This window comes from Bufo gargarizans, chromosome 1 (assembly GCF_014858855.1).
Source record: "Bufo gargarizans isolate SCDJY-AF-19 chromosome 1, ASM1485885v1, whole genome shotgun sequence".
NCBI classification, from domain to species: domain Eukaryota; kingdom Metazoa; phylum Chordata; class Amphibia; order Anura; family Bufonidae; genus Bufo; species Bufo gargarizans.
In genome coordinates this window covers 3,590,356-3,608,378 of record NC_058080.1, presented here as the reverse complement: position 1 = coordinate 3,608,378, position 18,023 = coordinate 3,590,356, and positions in this window count along the sequence as shown.

The window sequence follows — 18,023 nt, the reverse complement described above, 5'->3', positions numbered from 1 at the left end:
AAGTAACTCGCACACCAGGCAGAAGAGCACGCATGCGCAGTTAGACGAGCAGGCCGAACTGTTGTGGTTGTGTCTAAACTCCAGACACCAAACGGACCTGGTCCTTTTGCAGTATGGGAAATAGCCAGCTCTCTAGGAGCTGTCTAAACTCCATACACGGTACGGACCTTTTAGCCCCCTAGTGGACGGGTCCGGAACAGAGCTAGTGTTTAGCCAGCTCACATTGATTTGGCTAAACTCCATACACGGTGCGGACCTGGTCCTTACTAAGTATGGGGAATAGCCAACTCTATAGGAGCTGTCTAAACTCCATACACGGTGCGGACCTCTCAGCCCCCTGGTGGTCAGGTACAGAACTATGATGGGATTTAGCTGATTCACAGTGAATTGGCTAAACTCCATACTCCGTAAGGACCTTCTTAACCCTTTGTGGTATGTGATCCATTACAATAATTTTGCCAAATAAAGTTGAACAGATGAGTGGTAGAAAATCAGTTTTTTATTTTTAATTATAAGGCCTCCTGCAGAAGACTGGATGGTTTTGCGGTCCGTTTTAAACGGATCCGTTTTTAAATTTTTTTTGTTTCAGTACTGTCTCAGTTTCCGTTCCGTTTGGTTTCCGTTTTTTGAGGAACGGAAACAAGGCATATACAGTAATTACATTCTAAAATTCTGCTGGGCATAACATTTTCAATAGACGGTTCCGCAAAAAATGGAACAAATACGGAAAACATACGGATGCATTCTGTATCCGTTCATTTTACAGCCCCATTGACTTGAATGGAGCCATAGGATATGATTTGCAGGCAATAATATGACCTGTTTTATCTTTGAACTGAAATGAAAAACGGAAACTGAATGCATATGGAGTACATTCCGTTTTTTTGCGGACCCATTGAAATTAATGGTTCCATATATGGAATTGAAAAAGCTTTCTGCCAAACGGAAACAAAAAACATTTGTGTGCAGGAGGCCTGACTGTTTAATATCACCATAAAACATGAATCCATATCATGGACGCACTTCACCCCGAGTCCTGTGAGAACAGGGTGTGAGCTCAGATGATGCTGCAGAGGAGCCTCTAATCACTGAGAAATGTCCGCCTTCCAGTGTACGAGAAAACTAAAGTATCGGCTCAAATTCTCTATTTATCAAGAGTTATCTGTGAAATGTTCCCATCAAAGTCTACATTCAGATTGCAATGCTCTGGCGGTAACCTGGGATCTCACCATCATCATGGTCAAAGGAAAGCTCAGCATGTTTTCCCATCAGTTTTCCTTTAGGTGAGGTCCTCTTCAGACATGGGGTTTAGCCTGCTTACAGTGAACTGTCTATTTCCCATACACCAGACGGACCTTTTCTATGTGTTATATACAGAGAGGTTCTCCTGCTGGTGAGGTCCTCTTCAGGTATGGAGTTTAGCCTGCTAACAGTGTAATGTCTATTTCCCATACACCAGACGGACCTTTTCTATGTGTTATATACAGAGAGGTTCTCCTGCTGGTGAGGTCCTCTTCAGACATGGGGTTTAGCCTGCTTACAGTGAACTGTCTATTTCCCATACACCAGACGGACCTTTTCTATGTGTTATATACAGAGAGGTTCTCCTGCTGGTGAGGTCCTCTTCAGGTATGGAGTTTAGCCTGCTAACAGTGTAATGTCTATTTCCCATACACCAGACGGACCTTTTCTATGTGTTATATACAGAGAGGTTTTCCTGCTGGTGAGGTCCTCTTCAGACATGGAGTTTAGCCTGCTCACAGTGAACTGTCTATTTCCCATACACCAGACGGACCTTTTCTATGTGTTATATACAGAGAGGTCCTCCTGCTGGTGAGGTCCTCTTCAGGTATGGAGTTTAGCCTGCTCACAGTGAACTGTCTATTTCCCATACACCAGACGGACCTTTTCTATGTGTTATATACAGAGAGGTTCTCCTGCTGGTGAGGTCCTCTTCAGACATGGCGTTTAGCCTGCTCACAGAGAACTGTCTATTTCCCATACACCAGATAGACCTTTTCTATGTGTTACCTACAGAGAGGTCCTCCTGCTGGTGAGGTCCTCTTCAGGTATGGAGTTTAGCCTGCTAACAGTGTAATGTCTATTTCCCATACACCAGACGGACCTTTTCTATGTGTTATATACAGAGAGGTTCTCCTGCTGGTGAGGTCCTCTTCAGGTATGGAGTTTAGCCTGCTAACAGTGTAATGTCTATTTCCCATACACCAGACGGACCTTTTCTATGTGTTATATACAGAGAGGTTCTCCTGCTGGTGAGGTCCTCTTCAGACATGGAGTTTAGCCTGCTCACAGTGAACTGTCTATTTCCCATACACCAGACGGACCTTTTCTATGTGTTATATACAGAGAGGTTCTCCTGCTGGTGAGGTCCTCTTCAGACATGGAGTTTAGCCTGCTCACAGTGTAATGTCTATTTCCCATACACCAGACGGACCTTGTCTATGTGTTATATACAGAGAGGTTCTCCTGCTGGTGAGGTCCTCTTCAGGTATGGAGTTTAGCCTGCTAACAGTGTAATGTCTATTTCCCATACACCAGACAGACCTTTTCTATGTGTTATATACAGAGAGGTTCTCCTGCTGGTGAGGTCCTCTTCAGGTATGGAGTTTAGCCTGCTAACAGTGTAATGTCTATTTCCCATACACCAGACGGACCTTTTCTATGTGTTATATACAGAGAGGTTCTCCTGCTGGTGAGGTCCTCTTCAGACATGGCGTTTAGCCTGCTCACAGAGAACTGTCTATTTCCCATACACCAGATAGACCTTTTCTATGTGTTACCTACAGAGACATGGGTTTTAGCTGCCATTCAAACCGCTTCGGGTTCATGGTCTGACTGAAAATTGGAGTCTGGTAGAAAATGTCAGAATTCCAATATTGTCTAACGTTTGGCTTCTTTACTACGCCCATATGCAGCACGAGTCCCCAAAACTTCATCATCTCTGCTGCATCTACTGGGGTCCAACCTAGGGGTCTAGCGTATGGAGAACTCGGGTTCTGAGCAATGAATTGTTGGGCGTCTAAATTGGTTTCGGTCACCACTAGATTTACAAAATTTTCAGAGAAGATTTTGAAAAAATCTAGCTCAGCGAAGTCCGCACAATCTATCAGAATTCCTGAGTGGCCCACGAACTCCGGAATTTGGGGCTGATAATGGTCAGGGGGTGGGGTCCATGTGGGCTCACTCTGGGGGGCTGCCTCCGCTGCTACCCTGGGGCACCTTCTAAAGCAGGCATGCTCAACCTGCGGCCCTCCAGCTGTTGCAAAACTACAACTCCCAGCATGCCCAAACAGCCTACGTCAGGGCATTGTGGGAGTTGTAGTTTTACAACAGCTGGAGGGCCGCAGGTTGAGCATGCCTGGTCTAAAGGGTCCCTCATCAGCGGATGATGATGAGGGAGTAGAGGAAAGTGGCATCCTCTTCTTCCTCACTGGCAGACTCTGTATCGGAGGCAAGCATGGCGTATGCCCCTTCAGCTGAATATAGTCATTGGGATGAATGGGACATTTTTATTTTATTGAGGTGTGAAGCGTGTAAACCTTTATTTAGTGTGGGGAGTGTATGTAGTGTTTTCACACGTGAAGGGGCTTGTAATAAATTTGAAATTTAAATTTAGAAGAAAAGTTCTAAAAAAATAAAAACATTTTCAGCAAAAAAAAATAAAAAATTACTTGCAGCGCAAACTGAGCAGACGCGATCAGTAATGGACACTACTGATCGGTGCTCAGTGGTTGCAAAATGCACGTACACAGATGGTGCGTTCGTGCTGAAATCTAAACTGACTAACTGAAATTGAGAGAGATATCTATGTATCTATCTAACTAACTAACTTAAACTAACTACCACTAACTGCAGTTATTTTTTCACACACAAATGTGAAAAAGAAAAAAAACCTCAAATGTGCAAATGCTACTGAGCACACTACTGATTGTGCGCGCTGCAGAGCACCAAAGATCGTATAAAACGTTACTACATTGGCTAAAATTTTTACTTATATCTATATAGAAATATATAACTCTATATATATTTATATAAAGCCCTAACTACCAGTTCTTTTTTAACCCCCAAAAATTTTATATGAAAAAAATTTGCCAAAAAATCAGCACAAATAGTCCGCAGATGCTGATCAGGCAGGTACGCACTGAAAAGCACTTGGCGGTCACAGGTTGCACACAGAAAAAGTGATGCAGAGCTGGAAAATGGTTAAAAAAATAAATAAATGCACGGACCAAATGGTGTCCTTAAAAAAAGGATGGGGGGGGACTGCAAAAATTGTGCAGCTATTCCAGATGTTGTTGTTCTTTCTTCTTTTCAGGAGCAAAGGCGTTAAATTCGTAGTGGTGGTACAGCACAAGTCCCAGCAAGCCACAGCAGCACAGAACCTATCTGCAAGCAGTCACTAGCTAGAATGGCTGCATGCAGGGACGTTCTGCCTCTTCCTGTGCAGCTATAGCGCTGCCATTGGCTGGAGCGTTGTTTCAGCCAATCGCAGCGCTGGCATTGGACCCAAAACACTGGTGTTCCCTGCCTCACCTCGGAGGTGACCGGTGCTGACCAGTTCAGCACCGGCCACTGTCCTCTGACCTCCTCCCAGCAGCTGCTGACAGCTTCCTGTGCTGCGATGTGACGACACATTGATCATCCAATCGCAGCGCTTGGAGCTGCAGGGCATAGCTGCCGGCCGGTAAGAGCACCCATGGTGCAGCGATTCCACCCCGATCTTCCCCCAGACCTCATGAAGTACATGTACGTCATGGGTCCTTAAGGGGTTAAAACAGCACCCAGCAGCTATGGTGCTCACGAGCGGCCACCATATTTAAATACCCACCCACCGAGGTACAATCCTGATCAAAAGTTTAAGACAACTTGAAAAATGGCAAAAAATCATATTTTACATTGTTGGATCTTAACAAGGTTCCAAGTAGAGCTTCAATATGCAACAAGAAGAAATGGGAGTGAGACAAAAGATTTTTTAAGCATTCAATTAATTAAAAATAACGATTAAACTGAAACAGGCTGTCTTTCAGCTGATCCAAATTTTAGGACCACATGCCTTTAGGCCTCTTTCACACGGGCGTTGCGGGAACATGCGTGATTTTTCCACGCGAGTGCAAAACATTGTAATGCGTTTTGCACGCGCGTGAGAAAAATCTGCATGTTTGGTACCCAAACCCGAACTTCTTCACAGAAGTTCGGGTCTGGGATCGGTGTTCGGTAGATTGTATTATTTTCCCTTATAACATGGTTATAAGGGAAAATAATAGCATTCTTAATACAGAATGTATAGTACAATAGGGCTGGAGGGGTTACATTTATATATTTTTTTTAACTCACCTTAATCCACTTGATCGCGTAGCCCGGCTTCTCTTCCGTCTTCTTTTTTGCTGTGTGCAGGAAAAGGACCTGTGGTGACGTCACTGCGGTCATCACATGGTCCGTCACATGATCTTTTACCATGGTGATGGATAATGTGATGACCGGAGTGAAGTCACCACAGGTCCTTTTCCTGCACACAGCAAAGAAGAAGACAGAAGAGATGCCGGCTGCGCGATCAAGTGGATTAAGGTGAGTTAAATTATTATTATTTTTAACCCCTCCAGCGCTATTATACTATGCATTCTGTATTCAGAATACTATTATTTTCCCTTATAACCATGGTATAAGGGAAAATAATAATGATCGGGTCTCCATCCCGATCGTCTCCTAGCAACCGTGCGTGAAAATCGCACCGCATCCGCACTTGCTTGCGATTTTCACGCAGCCCCATTCACTTCTATGTGGAATGCGTTGCGTGGAAAACACACAATATAGAGCATGCTGCGATTTTCACGCAACACACAAGTGATGCGTGAAAATCACTGTTCGTGTGCACAGCCCCATAGAAATGAATGGGTCAGGATTCAGTGCATGAGGTGAACGTATTGCACCCGGGCGGAAATCTCACCCGTGTGAAAGGGGCCTTAAAAGGCCAAATCTGTGGATTCATTGTCATTGTCTGTCAGGTAGTCACACGTTGTGATGACAAAGGCAAAAAAAACTCTCCCTTTTTGAACGTGGTCGGGTTGCTGAACTGCATAAGCTGGGGGGGACACAGGTGGGACACAGTAAGACAGTCATTTGGAATTATAATTTTTTATGATCCTGAGGGTTATGGAACAAAAAAAGTCAAGTGTTAGACCCAAAAGCATTTCATCAGCACTGAGCCGGAGGATCCAATTGGCTGTCCGTCAAGACACTGGACGATCCTCGACCCAAATTAAGGCCCTTACTGGTGCTGACTGCAGCCCCATAACCATCAGACGGCATCTGAGACTGAAGGGCTTCAAAGACCTCGTCTCCTTGAACGCCACAGAACTGCTCGTTTGGACTTTGCAAGAGAGCACCAAACATGGAACATTCAAAAAGTGGAAGGAAGTTTTATTCTCTGATGAGAAAAAATTTAACCTAATGGTCCTGATGGTTTCCAAGGTTACTGGCATGACAAGCAGATCCCACCTGAGATGTTTTCTACGCGCCACAGTGGAGGGGGCGCCATAATGGTCTGGGGTGCTTTTTCCTTCAGTGGAACAATGGAGCTTCAGGAAGTGCAGGGGCGTCAAATGCAGGGCTGTGGAGTCGGAGGCAATTTTGGGTACCTGGAGTCGGAGTTGGCAAAAAATGAACCGACTCCGATCCCTACTAGATTTAAATTGGAATAAAAATAAAAAAAAGCAAGTTTAAATGTCCCAATTCACAAAAAGTTATAATTACCATATTTTTCACCCTATAAGACACACCTAGGTTTTTGAGGAGGAAAATAAGAAAAAAAATATTTTTAACCAAAAGGTGTGCTTTTGAACTAATGGTGGTCTGTGGGTGGCACTGTTATGGGGGCATCTGTGGGTGGCACTGTTATGGGGGATCATTGTGGGGGCATCTGTGGATGACACATATATAGCATCTTATCTTATGTGTCATCCACAGATCCCCCCCATAACAGTGTCCCTGTGTAGTGAATGGGGGCCGGAATCAGTTTCTGTAATGGCAGCGGGGCCCGGTGCCTGCTTCATTCATAAAGTGGGCAGAGCAGGCGCGTGACGTAGTGAGCTACGCTACGAGCGCCCGCCCGGCCTCCTGACTGCCAAGAAGTTTTTAAGATGATTGGAATACTTTAACAATACCCACAAGTTAGATATGATTACCGTATACTACAGTGAGCGGGGCCCGGTGTAGTAGAATACAGTGACTGCCCCGGGCCCCGCTGCCATTACAGAAACAGATGCCGGCCCCCAGCCCCTCCTCCCTCTCAGCCTATTCACCGGACGGTCGTAGCATTCGCCCCATAAGACGCACTGCTATTTTCCCCCCACTTTTGCGATAAATATGGTTCTTCTCTACTGTAAGAATAAAGGCCAATGCATGCAGTGCGTCACATTACCGCAAAACTTTTCATATGCTTCACTATATGGCAGGCAACGCACAGTTAAGGAGCGGCAATACTTATACTTTCCATTGTGTTGTGTTACGCTGTTACAGGGAACGCAACGCCCATGGTTAACCGAGCCTCTCACTGATAACTGATTAAGTAAATATGTTTTTTGCAGGACTAGAGACACTTGTATAAGTGGAGGGAATGGATGGTCAATAGTTCAAGACTGAAGCTGTAAACCATTTGAAAAACTGCCGTCATTCAGCTAAGGCTATAAAAACTTGTAAACTCGATTGTTAGCTTAAACATGACTATGGGATTCTACTGGGGAAATCATGTTTTACAATAAATGCCCCGTCCTGGATCCTCGCACTGCCCCATCTTCAGCAGAAGATCAGCACACAGCGGAGAAGGCAGCGGCTTCCTGGCCAGTAGTTCTGTGGTAATGACATTCGCATATTAAATACAAAGGAGTTGGAGTCGGAAGTACCAAAAACGGAGGAGTCGGACCATTTATCTACCGACTCCACAGCCCTGGTCAAACGGCCGCTGTCTATGTCCAGATGTTGCAGAGAGCATTCCTCATGACTGAGGGCCCTCGTCTGTGTGGTAACGACTGGGTTTTTCAACAGGACAACGCTACAGTACACAATGCCCGCAGGACAAGGGACTTCTTCCAGGAGAATAACATCACTCTTTTGGCCCATCCTGCGTGTTCCCCTGATGTAAATCCAATTGAGAACCTTTGGGGATGGATGGCAAGGGAAGTTTACAAAAATGGAGAACAGTTCCAGACAGTAGATGGCCTTCGTGCGGCCGTCTTCACCACTTGGAGAAATGTTCCCACTCACCTCATGGAAACGCTTGCATCAAGCATGCCGAAACAATAACGGTGGAGCTACTCATTACTGAGTTTATGTTTGGAAGTTGGATTTCTGTTTTGGGTTTTTTTTTTTTGGAGGTGTGGTCCTAAACTTTTGATCAGCTGAAAAACAGCCGGTTTCAGATTATTCGTTGTTTTCATTAAATTGAATGCTCAAAAAATATTTTGTCTCACTCCCATTTCTTCTTGTTGCATGTTGAAGCTCTACTTGGAACCTTGTTAAGATCCAGCCATGCTAAAAAGGATTTTTTGCCATTTTTCAAGTGGTCTCAAACTTTTGATCAGGACTGTATATTTACGTTGGGTGGTCAGAAAGGGGTTAAAGCATTGTACAGGGAGTCCCCCTTGTAGCAGTAAATGCTGTTCCTCACAGATCAGCAGGGCGGTGTAATGTGAGCGTCCGTTAGGCCATTGTCAGTGTCAAGCGCAGTGAGCGTTGGAGGCTTCATCCGAAGGCACTTTGTTTAAAACTTCGGATTAATACTGTACAGTGATTAGACTACGTACAGTCTTAGAATGTATGGGCTCCGAGGAGCCGAAGTCAGTTATTCATGAAGTTGCACGAGACTCCATTGAATAACTCAGGTAGTTGATTTTTTAAGTGGAAAAGCACTTGAAACCGAACTCTGCTTCGGTCCCGTCTAGAACCTCTGAACCGAAGCAGAGTTCTGTTTAAAGTTTTACGCTGGGTTCACACCTGAGCGTTTTACAGTGCGTTCAAACGCGCTGTAAAACGCTCAACACATGAAAACCAATGCTTCCCTATGGCCCTGGTTCACACTTGAGCGTTTTACAGCACGTTTGAACGCGCTGTAAAACTCCCTACGCTCAAAAAAGTTCTTGAGCTTCTTTGGGGCGTTTTGTCGCGCGTTTCTGTACATAGACTTTCGGGAACGCGCGACAATGGGCGTTCGCTTGTCTCTGTATGCGCGATTGCAAACGCCGGTACAATCGCGCATACAGAGCGCTCCTTTCAGAACGCTCAGGTGTGAACCCAGGGTCAAAGTGTTTTTCCACTTTAAAAATCCACTACTCGAGTTATTCAATGGGGTCTCGCGCAACTTTGTTAATAACTGACTTTGGCTCTTCGGAGCAGAGACGAATCACTGTACAGTATTACTCACAAGTTTTGAATGAAGCATCTGAAGCTTCACTCAACACTGACCATTACAGACGTCTGCACCCGTCTCTATGCACAGCTACAAGCGCCGAGAATACAGCAGAACTGCAATAAAAAAATAAAAATAGAGAAATGAACATAAATATATAGAATACCTTTTTTTGGGTTCAACAATAAGTTTTTATTAAACAGTAAAACCTGCAGCTTTCACTTCGACTTGTACAGTAGAAAATATACTGTTCTATTCAGTAAAACATGCGACATACAACGTGGCCCCCCAGATAGCAGCCCGCAAACAAAATCACACAGCGCCCCGCCCCCCCCGCATCCAATATTATACGGGGCCCCCCCCGCATCCAATATTATACGCACCCCCCCCCCCCGCATCCAATATTATACGGCCCCCCCGCATCAAATATTATTCCCCCCCCATCATACAATCCCGCACCGCAGCGCCCCCCCATCATACAATCCCGCACCGCAGCGCCCCCCCGCATCAAATATTACTCCCCCCATCATACAATCCCGCACCGCAGCGCCCCCCCATCATACAATCCCGCACCGCAGCGCCCCCCCATCATACAATCCCGCACCGCCCCCCCCAATCATACAATCCCGCACCCCCCCCCAATCATACAATCCCGCACCGCCCCCCCCAATCATACAATCCCGCACCGCCCCCCCCCAATCATACAATCCCGCACCGCCCCCCCCATCATACAATCCCGCACCGCCCCCCCCATCATACAATCCCGCACCGCCCCCCCCCCATCATACAATCCCGCACCGCCCCCCCCCCATCAGACAATCCCGCACCGCCCCCCCCATCATACAATCCCGCACCATAGTCCCCCCATCATACAATCCCGCACCATAGTCCCCCCATCATACAATCCCGCACCATAGTCCCCCCCCCATCATACAATCCCACACCATAGTCCCCCCCATCATACAATCCCACACCATAGTCCCCCCCATCATACAATCCCACACCATAGTCCCCCCCCATCATACAATCCCACACCATAGTCCCCCCCCATCATACAATCCCACACCATAGTCCCCCCCATCATACAATCCCACACCATAGTCCCCCCATCATACAATCCCACACCATAGTCCCCCCCCATCATACAATCCCACACCATAGTCCCCCCCATCATACAATCCCACACCATAGTCCCCCCCATCATACAATCCCACACCATAGTCCCCCCCATCATACAATCCCACACCATAGTCCCCCCCCATCATACAATCCCACACCATAGTCCCCCATCATACAATCCCACACCATAGTCCCCCCCATCATACAATCCCACACCATAGTCCCCCCCATCATACAATCCCACACCATAGTCCCCCCCATCATACAATCCCACACCATAGTCCCCCCATCATACAATCCCACACCATAGTCCCCCCCATCATACAATCCCACACCATAGTCCCCCCCATCATACAATCCCACACCATAGTCCCCCCCCATCATACAATCCCACACCATAGTCCCCCCCCATCATACAATCCCACACCATAGTACCACCCCCATCCCACATGGCAGCCCCTCCTCACACCTCCTAGAATTGTCAGCCCCCTCCACAGGCTTCACATGTACCTCTCAGGCAGACACTCTCCCCTGTCAGTGCTAAAGACGCTGGTGCGCAGAGCGAGAGCAGCCATGCCTGACCAAGTTCCTGCTGTAATATAACTTCTGAAGCGCGCGCTGGCTGCCGACCCACGTGACCTAGAAATGTCACGTGATAGTGTGACGTCAGAAGGTCCGTTTGGTGTCTGGAGTTTAGACACTACCGAACTGTTGTGTGTCTGCAAGTGTCTGCTGTGGTATTGCTGGGAAGGGATTGGCCGCTTTTCTGAATGGCAAATAGCAGGGGGCCAAAGCAACTGCACTGGCAGAGTGCCCGGTATACAGGGTCTGAAAGTCGGTGGCGTCCGTCAGGATATCACAGATATATTGTCAAATAGTTACATAGGCGGAAAAAAGAATGAGGCTACTTTCACGCTAGCGTTTCTATTTTCCGGTATTGAGATCTGTCATAGGGTCTCAATACCGGAAAAAAAAACGCTTCAGTTTTGTCCCCATTTATTGTCAATGGGGAAAAAAACGTAACCGAACAGAACGGAATGCTCCAAAATGCGTTCCGTTCTCATACCGGAGAGAAAACCGGGATGCAGAGCAAGACGGATCCGTCATGACCCACAATGCAAGTCCATGGGGGCGAATCACTTGCAGACGTTTGAATGGACCCTTAAGCGTATTTCTGGCACAGATTGTGGCACAAAAGTTATTTGCGCTGCAATCAGCGACTTTTCCCGCTCACGCCAGGTCTAAAAAAAGTGGGTGTGGTGTGAGCGGGCAGGCCCGTCTCATCCGTCATTTTCTACGCCTGTTTTAGGCATAGAAAATGGTCTAAATGTAAGACAGCAAGGAAGCGATCTTACATTTAGAGCTGGCGCTGGATGCGCCGAAGTTATAGAGAGGCCGGCGCCTATTCATAACTTCGGCGAATCCAGCCAGCGCAGGGGATTATTAGGACCAGTGTCTAAAACAGCGCTCTTAATATATGACCCCCTATATTGATATAGTGACCCGTAAATACTATACACAGTCATTTCTGCAAGATCTCACCATCAGGTCGCCAACCTTCCAGAAATTTCTGGACAGGTCGTAAAAATAAGCGATTTTTTTCCTGTGTCTGTGAAAAAAATATAGACGTTTGAGGCTGGTGGTACTTGACTAGATAATTTTGGTGGTAATTATCATCATGTGACAGTAAATGCTGGTAATGAGTTCTTATCAGTATATTGAGCTATAGACATGAATTGCCGTTATTATTCATTAACCCCTTCTTCATGTAAATTTACTTTGACGGTCGAGTATTTAAAAATGGTGCCCATTCACGAGCACAGCGGTTGCCATAGCCGCCAGGTTCCTGCAGCTTTAAACAGCAGGCACCCAGGACTAGGGTTGTCTCGATGCCAAAATTTTGATTCGGTTTCGATACGATAAAAATGTATTGTAATACTCGATACCACGCAAAAATAAAACCCCAAAAAGCCTTTTGATAATTTAAACGGGGGGAATGGGACACAGATTGGGGTTGTAAACGTGTGAGGTCAGCTGCTACATGATAATAACCCTATCAAGTATCCATATTCTTGCATAATGGGCAACATGGGGTTAATGCATGAGCTACATGAACAGTCACTTGAATTCAATCCATGTGCCTCATATTAATAAGGCTACTTTCACACTTGCGGTAGGTAGGTAGCCTTTTCCGGCAGGGGAACAGCCTGCGGGATCCGTGCTAATGCTAGCCCACTGTGCCGTCGGAAGTCCGCTCCAGACCCATTCACTTTAATGGGGGCGGGCTGGAGGTCCGGCCCCAGTAAAACAAACAGGCAGAGAGGCGGCCGGACAAAAACCGCAGCGTGCTCTCCCAGTCGTGCACCAGTTCCCCCTACTGAAGAGTCAGAGTGTGTGCGCAGCAGAAACTGTACTCCTGAGTGATACAAGGCTGATTTACCTCCCACAAAAAAAAATGGAATAAAAAGTGATCAAGAAGTTAGGCTAGTTTCACACTAGCGGAAGGGGAGTCCAGCAGCCTGTTGCGGCGGGTGAACAGCCTGTCGGATCCGTCCTGTCACTAGTTCACATGTGCTCCCGGACTGCCGCGCCGTCCCCATTGACTATAATGGGGGCGGAGTTCCGGCAGCAGAACGGCGAGAGGCAGCCGGACTAAAACTACGACATGCTGTACTTTTAGTCTAGCTGCCTCTCGCCGTGCGCTGCCGCCGGAACTCCGCCCCCGCCCCCATTATAGTCAATAGGGACAGAGCGGGATCCGACAGGCTGTTCATCTGCCGGAACAGCCTGCCGCTAGTGTGAAACTAGCCTTATACACACCCCAAAATGGTATCAATGAAGAGTACAGCTCACTCCGCAAAATATGAGCCCTCACACAGGTCCATACACAGAAAAATGAAAAAAAGGTATGGGGGTCAGAATATGGCGACGCAAAGAATATTTTTTTTTTTCCAAAGTTTTATTTTTGTAGTAGACTTTTTTCAGTATTGAAATGCAAAGAAAAACTATGTGATATGTGATATCATTGTAATCGTACTGACCCGGAGAATGAAAGTAACGGGTCAGTTTTACCGCATAAACACTGGAAAACACTGGAAAAACAAAACCCATAAAACTGGCAGAAGTATTTTTTATTTTTTTTTATAATTTCACCCCATTTGGATTTTTTTTCCTACCTCCCACTCCATTGTATGCAACCATAAAATGGTGCCATTACAGCATTAAGTACAGCATGTCCCACAAAAAAAAAAAAAAAAAAAAAAAAGTTATACAGCTATGTGAATGGAAAAATAAAAAAGTTATGGCTATGGAAAGACTGGGATTAAAAACAGAAAAAAGTCCAGTCTTGAAGGGGTTAAGGTTTTCCCATTTGTCCATAGAAAATGTTGGCTGCCCATGATTTTTGGATGTTGTCCAGAAAAAAGGAAGATTCTGGTTGGCAACCCTGCTCACCATAATTATATTGGTTATATTAACCTCTTAAAAGGTTTGTCCATCCTTTTCTAAGTGATGCTGTATCCTCAGGATAGGCCATCACTAGCTAGGTCTGACACCCTGCACCCCCGCTGATCAGCTGTATTATGTATCTCCATCACTGGAAGTTGGTGCCAAAACAACACTACACCAACAACATTGTATCGGTCAGCGCTCGTCAAGAGCCCCATCCACTGCGAGATTGATGGAGCGATGGAACTACACAAAACAGCTGATCTATGGGGTGCTAAACCCCCTCCAATCAGCAAATGATGGCCTAGCCCACGGATAGGCCATCAGTTAAGGCTACTTTCACACTTGCGTTTTGTGCGTATCCGTCATGGTATCCGTTTGCATACAGATTGCCGGAACCGGCAGGCAGTTCCGGCGAAGGAACTGCCTGCCGGAATCCAACAACGCAAATGTGAAAGTACCCTAAGTTTGAAGATTAAATAAAGTATGATATATTTTTTCTTAGTACTGAACAGACTTCTAATTTCTAACGGAAACTGCAGTTTAATGTGTCCAAATGTAAAATAATACACTTCGGAAGAAAGAGCCCTCTATCTGAACCTCTCTATCATATTGGCAGTTCTTTGTTAGCCAAGACTTTAGAAGAGAAGGATCTAAGGGTCCTGATATTAGACAGCTTCAAAATGAGAGCACAGTGTAGGCAGGCAGCTCGGAAAGCAAGTTGGATGCTTGGCTGTATAGCTAGAGGTATAACCAGTAGGAAAAGAGAAAGATTGTGAACTCGCTGTATAGAGCGCTAGTGAGACCACATCGGGAATACTGTGTCCAGTTCTGGAGACCTCACCTACAAAAAGATATAAGCAAAATGGAAAAGGTGCCAAGATGGGCTACAAAATAGTGAAGGGGTAGACTTAAAGAGGACCTGTCACCACTCCTGACATTTCTGTTGTAATAGTTTCATGCATTCCCCATGTAATAACAATTCTGGAACATCTATTCTTATGGCTCTATGCTGTGCCATACCTTTATTATTTCTACTAGAAGTTATGAATGAATTGCTAGCAGCCTGCAGTAAAAGTACAGAGGGGAGGTAACCAGTTGGGGGGCGTGTACCTGCACAGTCTGACAATGGCAGCACTGATTGGATAGAGTGAGTCTATGCAGGTACACCCCCAACTGGTTACCTCCCCTCTGTACCCTTACTGCAGACTGCTAGCAATTAATTCATAACTTCTAGTAGAAATAATAAAGTAATGGCACAACATAGAGCCATAAGAATAGAGGCTCCAGAATTATTACATGGGGAATGTATGAAGCTATTAAAACACACATGTCAGGAGGAGTGGTGAAAGGTCCTCTTTTACCTGTATAGCCTTGAGGAAAGATGGGAAACAGGGGGCCTGATAGAAACCTTTGTTATAGGCATGAATACGTTTCTGGAGGGAAGTACTTTTAATAACACAAGGACCAATGTCAGGGAATATTTTTACACCAAGAGGGTAGTTCAGGCTTGGAACAAACTCCCATCAGATGTGGTTGGGAAATCAATAGTAACTGAATTTACACATGACTGGGTTAAACACATCTGTCCTAAGATAAGTAATAATATAAGGTCAGACTAAATGGATCATGTGGTCTTTTACTGGTCTTCACTTTATTGCTGTCAGTCTTCTATATTTCTATCTCGTCGTGTAATTTTAATGCACAGTGAGCAAAACCCAAAGAACCACAGGGTAAGGGTCCATTTACAAGACCTTATTTCTGGGTGCTGACCCATTCATTCCAAAGTGGTCACAAAAGATGCGGACAGCACACTGTGTGCTGTGTGCGAACCCGTAGTTCCGTTCTGCTGCCCCACAAAAAAGCTAGAGCATGTCCTATTCTTGTCCACAATCAATCTGCATTTCTTAGGGTTGGCCGGGTGCCTTCCGCAAAATGCTGAACGCACATGGCCAGTACTCGTGTTTTGCGGATCCACAATTTGGGTTTTGCTCACTGCTCACTTTGGGTTTTTGTTCTTTGGGTTTTGCTCACTGTGCACTAAAATGACATGACTAAATTGAAACAGGTCATAGTGCACGTCTATGTGCACTACATCCTGCCGCTGTGTGGCTGGCATATTTGCTTTGTCTTTCTTTTGCTATTTATCTAAAAACTCACTGCACTTCATAAATCATTCATTCAGTGGCCACTTCTGTCTGAGAACATCCTGCTTGAAGCCTCGTAATGACGAGGTACTGTTGATCAGTTGTTAGGTGTTGTCTTGGTCTCATGATGTAAAACTGTAAACAGCATGATGAGAAGGATGATTTAAATACTAATTCTAATAGAACCAGGAAATTTATTGCGCGATTCATGGATCAAACACTTGTTGTGAATTTTGCCATTAAAGGGAACCTGACATCAACTTTATATTGCCCATACTAACTGCAGAATAAAGTAGAGACAGGTGAGTTGATTTCAGGGGTCTGTCATTTATAAGTTAAAAGTAAGTGGTTGCCGAGAACCAACATCACAGTCATTGTAGACTGGGCCTGGAAAAGAGTCCCGGCCACCTGAGAAGAGTCCTGGTTATTCATAAAGTCCTTCTCTTCCTGCCCACCTGCTGATGACTGACAGTCTTCTACCTAGTTTTCTCCCCTTCTCTCTAGTAGAGAACTGCTAATCATCAGCAGATGGGCGGGGAAAGCAGGGGATTATGAATAACCATGACTCTTTTCAGGTAGATTTGACTCTTTTCAAGGCCTGTGCTGCAATAATTATGATGGTGGTTCTCAGCAACCACTTACTTTTAGCTCATGAGTGACACACTGCTCAAATCAGCATTTTTGTCACTATTGTATGCTGCCCTCGGTGAGATCAGCATAAAGTTGATGACAGGTTCCCTTTAAGCTACTTGTTAAAGAACAGCAAGTTGTGCAAAATGTACTGAAACATTCAAAAGTTTAGATAAGGTCACATTAAGTTCACCGGTTTGAGTGCATTTTAGGTTCATCCTGAAATTTCACCCACAAGCCAAATATTCCTAACTTTTCGTGAGCAGTGTATGAACATGGGACCAACACAGATGTCTTCAGCTGCTCATATGCAACAGGTCAGCCAGTTTTATAGGTACAAATCTGCTGACAGATGCCCTTTAAAACATTTTTTTCTAGAGGTTTTATTAAAGCTGGTAGCAATATTTTAAAACAGATTTGAAGAACAGTTAAAAAATTTGAAATTTCAGGTGGTGAAGTCTGAATAGAATACAGTACATCTCTGCTACAGACCATCACTATACGTCAAAATACACACTTCAGCTGCTGCAGAACATCATAATTTGAGATGAGCGAAATTATGAAAGCTTTGATTTGGCTGCTTTGGCGAATTTCACAAATAAATTTGCTTTGTGATAAATTACTTCCATTCATCTCTTTGGTACTGACAAACAAAAAACGATTGCGCCACTCACCTACTGTACCTCCCATATAACTCTATGCACTCAGGGGCTCAGAGACCCCTGTTCTTGTGGCTGAACCCCCACCAATTGCACACTTATCATGACTCTGCAGAACAACCCTTTAAGAGTTCACCCAATTTTTGAGCCGCTATGCCTCGTACACATAGTGTCACGGATATAGTAGGGGAGAACACCAAATGACAACAATAAGAAAGGGTAAAGACACTAGGACTCACCGCTAGGCAAGGAAAAGGGTCACCCACCTATAAAACCCTGCACCTGGCCCTAACTCCTATCCGTATGGGAACCTCTCGATGGTAGAGATGCCCATACACAGAAACCTAGAAAACCCTGGTGACCCTCGTTCCTTCTCTGGTGAAGGAACCAGCGTCTCGCTGAGGCCTAGTAAACAACCGGAGGGGGGGGGGGGGGGGGGATACAAAACACAACAAGCGGAACACAACTTCTGAGGATGATGGATGCACAGGACTTCAACAAGAACCACACTCCAGCTCTTCCAAAGCCAAATGAAGCTATCCAGAGCAAGGAGTGATGGGTAAAATCAGACTAAATAGAGGGAGGTAAAGGTCACATTAT